Below are 11,424 nucleotides of genomic sequence, written 5' to 3'. Positions count from 1 at the left end.
CCGACGCAAAATGCCAAAACTAAACTAATAATCCTTCGGGATTCAAATCCCTTTGGACTAAAAAAAAAAAAAAATCTGAAATGTTTCAGATTTTAAATTACGTCCAAAGGGGCGTTTTTTAACATTTTGTATGTTACTTTCTTTATTAAATATCATGTTCCTCGCACTTAAACCATAAGATCCAGTGCAACAGCAATATCGCAAAATAGTTTTAAAACGAGCATATCTTTAGAATTTCCGATACAGAGACTCACGCGCTGGAGATAAAAATGGTTTTCTGCACAACGTTGCCATTGCGCGCTTTGAAATCCTTGAGTTTGTTAATCAAAAATTCGTCAAAGTTTTAAAAAGTAGGAAATCGATCATAAAACAAATTTCAAATTTGGTCTTCCACATGCTCATATTCGTTGGAGGATTACGTTATTCAAAATTCGATGACTCTATGTACCGTTATTTTATGACAATGTGAGAAATATACATACATTTACGCAGATATTCATTATTTAATTTCTTCAAATATAATGCAGGACTCTAACATTTCATGGCAACAGTTTAAAAAGTGAAGCGACATTTATCCGTCCGACGCAAAATGCCAAAATTAAACTAATAATCCTTCGGGATTCAAATCCATTTGGACTAAAAAAAAAAAAAAATCTGAAATGTTTCAGATTTTAAAATATGTCCAAAAAGGCGTTTTTTAACATTTTGTATATTACCTTTCTTTATTAAATATCATGTTCCTCGCACTTAAACCATAAGATCCAGTGCAACAGCAAAATCGCAAAATAGTTTTAAAACGAGCATATCTTTAGAATTTCCGATACAGAGACTCACGCGCTGGAGATAAAAATGTTTTTTCTGCACAACGTTGCCACTGCTCGCTTTGAAATCCTTGAGTTTGTTAATCAAAGGTTCGTCAAAGTTTTAAAAAATTGGAAATCGATCATAAAACAAATTTCAAATTTGGTCTTCCACATGCTCATATTCGTTGGAGGATTACGTCATTCAAAACTCGAAGACTCTATGTACCGTTATTTTATGACAATGTGAGAAATATACATACATTTACGCAGATATTCATTATTTAATTTCTTCAAATATAATGCAGGACTCTAACAATTTATGGCAACAGTTTGAAAAGTGAACCGACATTTATCCGTCCGACGCAAAATGCCAAAACGAAACTAATAGTCCTTCGGGATTCAAATCTCTTTGGACTAAAAAAAAAAAAAAAAAAAATCTGAAATGTTTCAGATTTTAAATTACGTCCAAAGGGGCGTTTTTTAACATTTTGTATGTTACTTTCTTTATTAAATATCATGTTCCTCGCACTTAAAACATAAGATTCAGTGCAACAGCAATATCGCAAAATAGTTTTAAAACGAGCATATCTTTAGAATTTCCGATACAGAGACTCACGCGCTGGAGATAAAAATGTTTTTTCTGCACAACGTTGCCATTGCTCGCTTTGAAATCCTTGAGTTTGTTAATCAAAAATTCGTCAAAGTTTTAAAAAATAGGAAATCGATTATAAGACAAATTTCAAATTTCAAATTTGGTTTTCCACATGCCTATATTCGTTGGAGGATTACGTTATTCAAAATTCGATGACTCTATGTACCGTTGTTTTACCACAATACGAGAAATATACATACATTTATGCAGATTTTTCATTATTTAATTTCTTCAAATATAATGCAGGACTCTAACCTTTTGTGGCAACACTTTTAAAAGTGAACCGACATTTATGAGTCCGACGCAAAATGCCAAAACGAAACTAATAGTCCTTCGGGATTCAAATCCCTTTGGACAAAAACGAGTAAAGACTCGTTTCGATTCGTACATTTGACATTTGGAGCTCCAAAATTAAAAAAAAAGAAAAAAAAAAAAAAAAAAAAAAAAAAAACTGAAATGTTTCAGATTTTAAATTACGTCCAAAAGGGCCTTTTTTAACATTTTGTATGTTACTTTCTTTATTAAATATCATGTTCCTCGCACTTAAAACATAAGATTCAGTGCAACAGCAATATCGCAAAATAGTTTTAAAACGAGCATATCTTTAGAATTTCCGATACAGAGACTCACGCGCTGGAGATAAAAATGTTTTTTCTGCACAACGTTGCCATTGCTCGCTTTGAAATCCTTGAGCTTGTTAATCAAAAATTCGTTAAAGTTTTAAAAAGTAGGAAATCGATCATAAAACAAATTTCAAATTTGGTCTTGCACATGCTCATATTCGTTGGAGGATTACGTTATTCAAAATTCGATGGCTCTATGTACCGTTATTTTATGACAATGTGAGAAATATACATACATTTACGCAGATATTCATTATTTAATTTCTTCAAATATAATGCAGGACTCTAACAATTTATGGCAACAGTTTGAAAAGTGAACCGACATTTATCCGTCCGACGCAAAATGCCAAAACGAAACTAATAGTCCTTCGGGATTCAAATCTCTTTGGACTAAAAAAAAAAAAAAAAAAAAAAAAAAAAATCTGAAATGTTTCAGATTTTAAATTACGTCCAAAGGGGCGTTTTTTAACATTTTGTATGTTACTTTCTTTATTAAATATCATGTTCCTCGCACTTAAAACATAAGATTCAGTGCAACAGCAATATCGCAAAATAGTTTTAAAACGAGCATATCTTTAGAATTTCCGATACAGAGACTCACGCGCTGGAGATAAAAATGTTTTTTCTGCACAACGTTGCCATTGCTCGCTTTGAAATCCTTGAGTTTGTTAATCAAAAATTCGTCAAAGTTTTAAAAAGTAGGAAATCGATCATAAAACAAATTTCAAATTTGGTCTTCCACATGCTCATATTCGTTGGAGGATTACGTTATTCAAAATTCGATGACTCTATGTACCGTTATTTTATGACAATGTGAGAAATATACATACATTTACGCAGATATTCATTATTTAATTTCTTCAAATATAATGCAGGATTCTAACATTTCATGGCAACAGTTTAAAAAGTGAAGCGACATTTATCCGTCCGACGCAAAATGCCAAAACTAAACTAATAATCCTTCAGGATTCAAATCCCTTTGGACTAAAAAAAAAAAAAATTTGAAATGTTTCAGATTTTAAATTATGTCCAAAGGGGCGTTTTTTAACATTTTGTATATTACCTTTCTTTATTAAATATCATGTTCCTCGCACTTAAACCATACGATCCAGTGCAACAGCAATATCGCAAAATAGTTTTAAAACGAGCATATCTTTAGAATTTCCGATACAGAGACTCACGCGCTGGAGATAAAAATGTTTTTTCTGCACAACGTTGCCACTGCTCGCTTTGAAATCCTTGAGTTTGTTAATCAAAGATTCGTCAAAGTTTTAAAAAATTGGAAATCGATCATAAAACAAATTTCAAATTTGGTCTTCCACATGCTCATATTCGTTGGAGGATTACGTTATTCAAAATTCGATGACTCTATGTACCGTTATTTTATGACAATGTGAGAAATATACATACATTTACGCAGATATTCATTATTTAATTTCTTCAAATATAATGCAGGACTCTAACAATTTATGGCAACAGTTTGAAAAGTGAACCGACATTTATCCGTCCGACGCAAAAGGCCAAAACGAAACTAATAGTCCTTCGGGATTCAAATCTCTTTGGACTAAAAAAAAAAAAAAAAAAAAAAATCTGAAATGTTTCAGATTTTAAATTACGTCCAAAGGGGCGTTTTTTAACATTTTGTATGTTACTTTCTTTATTAAATATCATGTTCCTCGCACTTAAAACATAAGATTCAGTGCAACAGCAATATCGCAAAATAGTTTTAAAACGAGCATATCTTTAGAATTTCCGATACAGAGACTTACGCGCTGGAGATAAAAATGTTTTTTCTGCACAACGTTGCCATTGCTCGCTTTGAAATCCTTGAGTTTGTTAATCAAAAATTCGTCAAAGTTTTAAAAAGTAGGAAATCGATCATAAAACAAATTTCAAATTTGGTCTTCCACATGCTCATATTCGTTGGAGGATTACGTTATTCAAAATTCGATGACTCTATGTACCGTTATTTTATGACAATGTGAGAAATATACATACATTTACGCAGGTATTCATTATTTAATTTCTTCAAATATAATGCAGGATTCTAACATTTCATGGCAACAGTTTAAAAAGTGAAGCGACATTTATCCGTCCGACGCAAAATGCCAAAACTAAACTAATAATCCTTCGGGATTCAAATCCCTTTGGACTAAAAAAAAAAAAATCTGAAATGTTTCAGATTTTAAATTACGTCCAAAGGGGCGTTTTTTAACATTTTGTATGTTACTTTCTTTATTAAATATCATGTTCCTCGCACTTAAAACATAAGATTCAGTGCAACAGCAATATCGCAAAATAGTTTTAAAACGAGCATATCTTTAGAATTTCCGATACAGAGACTCACGCGCTGGAGATAAAAATGTTTTTCTGCACAACGTTGCCATTGCTCGCTTTGAAATCCTTGAGTTTGTTAATCAAAAATTCGTCAAAGTTTTAAAAAATAGGAAATCGATCATAAAACAAATTTCAAATTTCAAATTTGGTCTTCCACATGCTCATATTCGTTGGAGGATTACGTTATTCAAAATTCGATGACTCTATGTACCGTTGTTTTATCACAATACGAGAAATATACATACATTTATGCAGATTTTTCATTATTTAATTTCTTCAAATATAATGCAGGACTCTAACAATTTATGGCAACAGTTTGAAAAGTGAACCGACATTTATCCGTCCGACGCAAAATGCCAAATCGAAATTAATAGTCCTACGGGATTCAAATCCATTTGGACTATAAAAAAAAAAAAAAAAAAAAAAAAAAAATCTGAAATCATTCAGATTTTAAATTACGTACAAAGGGGCGTTTTTTAACATTTTGTGTGTTACCTTTCTTTATTAAATATCATGTTCCTCGCACTTAAACCATAAGATCCAGTGCAACAGCAATATCGCAAAATAGTTTTAAAACGAGCATATCTTTAGAATTTCCGATACAGAGACACACGCGCTGGAGATAAAAATGTTTTTTCTGCACAACGTTGCCATTGCTCGCTTTGAAATCCTTGAGTTTGTTAATCAAAAATTCGTCAAAGTTTTAAAAAGTAGGAAATCGATCATAAAACAAATTTCAAATTTGGTCTTCCACATGCTCATATTCGTTGGAGGATTACGTTATTCAAAATTCGATGACTCTATGTACCGTTATTTTATGACAATGTGAAAAATATACATACATTTACGCAGATATTCATTATTTAATTTCTTCAAATATAATGCAGGACTCTAACATTTCATGGCAACAGTTTAAAAAGTGAAGCGACATTTATCCGTCCGACGCAAAATGCCAAAATTAAACTAATAATCCTTCGGGATTCAAATCCCTTTGGACTAAAAAAAAAAAAAATCTGAAATGTTTCAGATTTTAAATTATGTCCAAAGGGGCGTTTTTTAACATTTTGTATATTACCTTTCTTTATTAAATATCATGTTCCTCGCACTTAAACCATAAGATCCAGTGCAACAGCAATATCGCAAAATAGTTTTAAAACGAGCATATCTTTAGAATTTCCGATACAGAGACTCACGCGCTGGAGATAAAAATGTTTTTTCTGCACAACGTTGCCACTGCTCGCTTTGAAATCCTTGAGTTTGTTAATCAAAGATTCGTCAAAGTTTTAAAAAATTGGAAATCGATCATAAAACAAATTTCAAGTTTGGTCTTCCACATGCTCATATTCGTTGGAGAATTACGTCATTCAAAACTCGAAGACTCTATGTACCGTTATTTTATGACAATGTGAGAAATATACATACATTTACGCAGATATTCATTATTTAATTTCTTCAAATATAATGCAGGACTCTAACAATTTATGGCAACAGTTTGAAAAGTGAACCGACATTTATCCGTCCGACGCAAAATGCCAAAACGAAACTAATAGTCCTTCGGGATTCAAATCTCTTTGGACTAAAAAAAAAAAAAAAAAAAAATCTGAAATGTTTCAGATTTTAAATTACGTCCAAAGGGGCGTTTTTTAACATTTTGTATGTTACTTTCTTTATTAAATATCATGTTCCTCGCACTTAAAACATAAGATTCATTGCAACAGCAATATCGCAAAATAGTTTTAAAACGAGCATATCTTTAGAATTTCCGATACAGAGACTCACGCGCTGGAGATAAAAATGTTTTTTCTGCACAACGTTGCCATTGCTCGCTTTGAAATCCTTGAGTTTGTTAATCAAAAATTCGTCAAAGTTTTAAAAAATAGGAAATCGATTATAAAACAAATTTCAAATTTCAAATTTGGTTTTCCACATGCCTATATTCGTTGGAGGATTACGTTATTCAAAATTCGATGACTCTATGTACCGTTGTTTTACCACAATACGAGAAATATACATACATTTATGCAGATTTTTCATTATCTAATTTCTTCAAATATAATGCAGGATTCTAACATTTCATGGCAACAGTTTAAAAAGTGAAGCGACATTTATCCGTCCGACGCAAAATGCCAAAACTAAACTAATAATCCTTCGGGATTCAAATCCCTTTGGACTAAAAAAAAAAAAAAAATCTGAAATGTTTCAGATTTTAAATTACGTCCAAAGGGGCGTTTTTTAACATTTTGTATGTTACTTTCTTTATTAAATATCATGTTCCTCGCACTTAAAACATAAGATTCAGTGCAACAGCAATATCGCAAAATAGTTTTAAAACGAGCATATCTTTAGAATTTCCGATAGAGAGACTCACGCGCTGGAGATAAAAATGTTTTTCTGCACAACGTTGCCATTGCTCGCTTTGAAATCCTTGAGTTTGTTAATCAAAAATTCGTCAAAGTTTTAAAAAATAGGAAATCGATCATAAAACAAATTTCAAATTTCAAATTTGGTCTTCCACATGCTCATATTCGTTGGAGGATTACGTTATTCAAAATTCGATGACTCTATGTACCGTTGTTTTATCACAATACGAGAAATATACATACATTTATGCAGATTTTTCATTATTTAATTTCTTCAAATATAATGCAGGACTCTAAGAATTTATGGCAACAGTTTGAAAAGTGAACCGACATTTATCCGTCCGACGCAAAATGCCAAATCGAAATTAATAGTCCTACGGGATTCAAATCCATTTGGACTATAAAAAAAAAAAAAAAAAAAAAAAAAAAAAAAAAAAAAAAAAATCTGAAATCTTTTAGATTTTAAATTACGTACAAAGGGGCGTTTTTTAACATTTTGTGTGTTACCTTTCTTTATTAAATATCATGTTCCTCGCACTTAAACCATAAGATCCAGTGCAACAGCAATATCGCAAAATTGTTTTAAAACGAGCATATCTTTAGAATTTCCGATACAGAGACTCACGCGCTGGAGATAAAAATGTTTTTTCTGCACAACGTTGCCATTGCTCGCTTTGAAATCCTTGAGCTTGTTAATCAAAAATTCGTTAAAGTTTTAAAAAGTAGGAAATCGATCATAAAACAAATTTCAAATTTGGTCTTCCACATGCTCATATTCGTTGGAGGATTACGTTATTCAAAATTCGATGACTCTATGTACCGTTATTTTATGACAATGTGAAAAATATACATACATTTACGCAGATATTCATTATTTAATTTCTTCAAATATAATGCAGGACTCTAACATTTCATGGCAACAGTTTAAAAAGTGAAGCGACATTTATCCGTCCGACGCAAAATGCCAAAATTAAACTAATAATCCTTCGGGATTCAAATCCCTTTGGACTAAAAAAAAAAAAAATCTGAAATGTTTCAGATTTTAAATTATGTCCAAAGGGGCGTTTTTTAACATTTTGTATATTACCTTTCTTTATTAAATATCATGTTCCTCGCACTTAAACCATAAGATCCAGTGCAACAGCAATATCGCAAAATAGTTTTAAAACGAGCATATCTTTAGAATTTCCGATACAGAGACTCACGCGCTGGAGATAAAAATGTTTTTTCTGCACAACGTTGCCACTGCTCGCTTTGAAATCCTTGAGTTTGTTAATCAAAGATTCGTCAAAGTTTTAAAAAATTGGAAATCGATCATAAAACAAATTTCAAATTTGGTCTTCCACATGCTCATATTCGTTGGAGAATTACGTCATTCAAAACTCGAAGACTCTATGTACCGTTATTTTATGACAATGTGAGAAATATACATACATTTACGCAGATATTCATTATTTAATTTCTTCAAATATAATGCAGGACTCTAACAATTTATGGCAACAGTTTGAAAAGTGAACCGACATTTATCCGTCCGACGCAAAATGCCAAAACGAAACTAATAGTCCTTCGGGATTCAAATCTCTTTGGACTAAAAAAAAAAAAAAAAAATCTGAAATGTTTCAGATTTTAAATTACGTCCAAAGGGGCGTTTTTTAACATTTTGTATGTTACTTTCTTTATTAAATATCATGTTCCTCGCACTTAAAACATAAGATTCAGTGCAACAGCAATATCGCAAAATAGTTTTAAAACGAGCATATCTTTAGAATTTCCGATACAGAGACTCATGCGCTTGAGATAAAAATGTTTTTTCTGCACAACGTTGCCATTGCTCGCTTTGAAATCCTTGAGTTTGTTAATCAAAAATTCGTCAAAGTTTTAAAAAATAGGAAATCGATCATAAAACAAATTTCAAATTTGGTCTTCCACATGCTCATATTCGTTGGAGGATTACGTTATTCAAAATTCGATGACTCTATGTACCGTTATTTTATGGCAATGTGAGAAATATACATACATTTACGCAGATATTCATTATTTAATTTCTTCAAATATAATGCAGGATTCTAACATTTCATGGCAACAGTTTAAAAAGTGAAGCGACATTTATCTGTCCGACGCAAAATGCCAAAACTAAACTAATAATCCTTCGGGATTCAAATCCCTTTGGACTAAAAAAAAAAAAAATCTGAAATGTTTCAGATTTTAAATTACGTCCAAAGGGGCGTTTTTTAACATTTTGTATGTTACTTTCTTTATTAAATATCATGTTCCTCGCACTTAAAACATAAGATTCAGTGCAACAGCAATATCGCAAAATAGTTTTAAAACGAGCATATCTTTAGAATTTCCGATACAGAGACTCACGCGCTGGAGATAAAAATGGTTTTCTGCACAACGTTGCCATTGCGCGCTTTGAAATCCTTGAGTTTGTTAATCAAAAATTCGTCAAAGTTTTAAAAAGTAGGAAATCGATCATAAAACAAATTTCAAATTTGGTCTTCCACATGCTCATATTCGTTGGAGGATTACGTTATTCAAAATTCGATGACTCTATGTACCGTTATTTTATGACAATGTGAGAAATATACATACATTTACGCAGATATTCATTATTTAATTTCTTCAAATATAATGCAGGACTCTAACATTTCATGGCAACAGTTTAAAAAGTGAAGCGACATTTATCCGTCCGACGCAAAATGCCAAAATTAAACTAATAATCCTTCGGGATTCAAATCCCTTTGGACTAAAAAAAAAAAAAAAATCTGAAATGTTTCAGATTTTAAATTATGTCCAAAAAGGCGTTTTTTAACATTTTGTATATTACCTTTCTTTATTAAATATCATGTTCCTCGCACTTAAACCATAAGATCCAGTGCAACAGCAAAATCGCAAAATAGTTTTAAAACGAGCATATCTTTAGAATTTCCGATACAGAGACTCACGCGCTGGAGATAAAAATGTTTTTTCTGCACAACGTTGCCACTGCTCGCTTTGAAATCCTTGAGTTTGTTAATCAAAGATTCGTCAAAGTTTTAAAAAATTGGAAATCGATCATAAAACAAATTTCAAATTTGGTCTTCCACATGCTCATATTCGTTGGAGGATTACGTCATTCAAAACTCGAAGACTCTATGTACCGTTATTTTATGACAATGTGAGAAATATACATACATTTACGCAGATATTCATTATTTAATTTCTTCAAATATAATGCAGGACTCTAACATTTCATGGCAACAGTTTGAAAAGTGAACCGACATTTATCCGTCCGACGCAAAATGCCAAAACGAAACTAATAGTCCTTCGGGATTCAAATCTCTTTGGACTAAAAAAAAAAAAAAAAAAATCTGAAATGTTTCAGATTTTAAATTATGTCCAAAGGGGCGTTTTTTAACATTTTGTATGTTACTTTCTTTATTAAATATCATGTTCCTCGCACTTAAAACATAAGATTCAGTGCAACAGCAATATCGCAAAATAGTTTTAAAACGAGCATATCTTTAGAATTTCCGATACAGAGACTCACGCGCTGGAGATAAAAATGTTTTTTCTGCACAACGTTGCCATTGCTCGCTTTGAAATCCTTGAGTTTGTTAATCAAAAATTCGTCAAAGTTTTAAAAAGTAGGAAATCGATCATAAAACAAATTTCAAATTTGGTCTTCCACATGCTCATATTCGTTGGAGGATTACGTTATTCAAAATTCGATGACTCTATGTACCGTTATTTTATGACAATGTGAGAAATATACATACATTTACGCAGATATTCATTATTTAATTTCTTCAAATATAATGCAGGATTCTAACATTTCATGGCAACAGTTTAAAAAGTGAAGCGACATTTATCCGTCCGACGCAAAATGCCAAAACTAAACTAATAATCCTTCAGGATTCAAATCCCTTTGGACTAAAAAAAAAAAAAAAATCTGAAATGTTTCAGATTTTAAATTATGTCCAAAGGGGCGTTTTTTAACATTTTGTATATTACCTTTCTTTATTAAATATCATGTTCCTCGCACTTAAACCATACGATCCAGTGCAACAGCAATATCGCAAAATAGTTTTAAAACGAGCATATCTTTAGAATTTCCGATACAGAGACTCACGCGCTGGAGATAAAAATGTTTTTTCTGCACAACGTTGCCACTGCTCGCTTTGAAATCCTTGAGTTTGTTAATCAAAGATTCGTCAAAGTTTTAAAAAATTGGAAATCGATCATAAAACAAATTTCAAATTTGGTCTTCCACATGCTCATATTCGTTGGAGGATTACGTTATTCAAAATTCGATGACTCTATGTACCGTTATTTTATGACAATGTGAGAAATATACATACATTTACGCAGATATTCATTATTTAATTTCTTCAAATATAATGCAGGACTCTAACAATTTATGGCAACAGTTTGAAAAGTGAACCGACATTTATCCGTCCGACGCAAAATGCCAAAACGAAACTAATAGTCCTTCGGGATTCAAATCTCTTTGGACTAAAAAAAAAAAAAAAAAAAATCTGAAATGTTTCAGATTTTAAATTACGTCCAAAGGGGCGTTTTTTAACATTTTGTATGTTACTTTCTTTATTAAATATCATGTTCCTCGCACTTAAAACATAAGATTCAGTGCAACAGCAATATCGCAA

This window comes from Stegodyphus dumicola, chromosome 11, assembly GCF_044657685.1.
Source record: "Stegodyphus dumicola isolate Sdum_Otavi_A_Nest chromosome 11, ASM4465768v1".
NCBI lineage: Eukaryota > Metazoa > Arthropoda > Arachnida > Araneae > Eresidae > Stegodyphus > Stegodyphus dumicola.
This window is presented reverse-complemented; position numbering follows the sequence as displayed.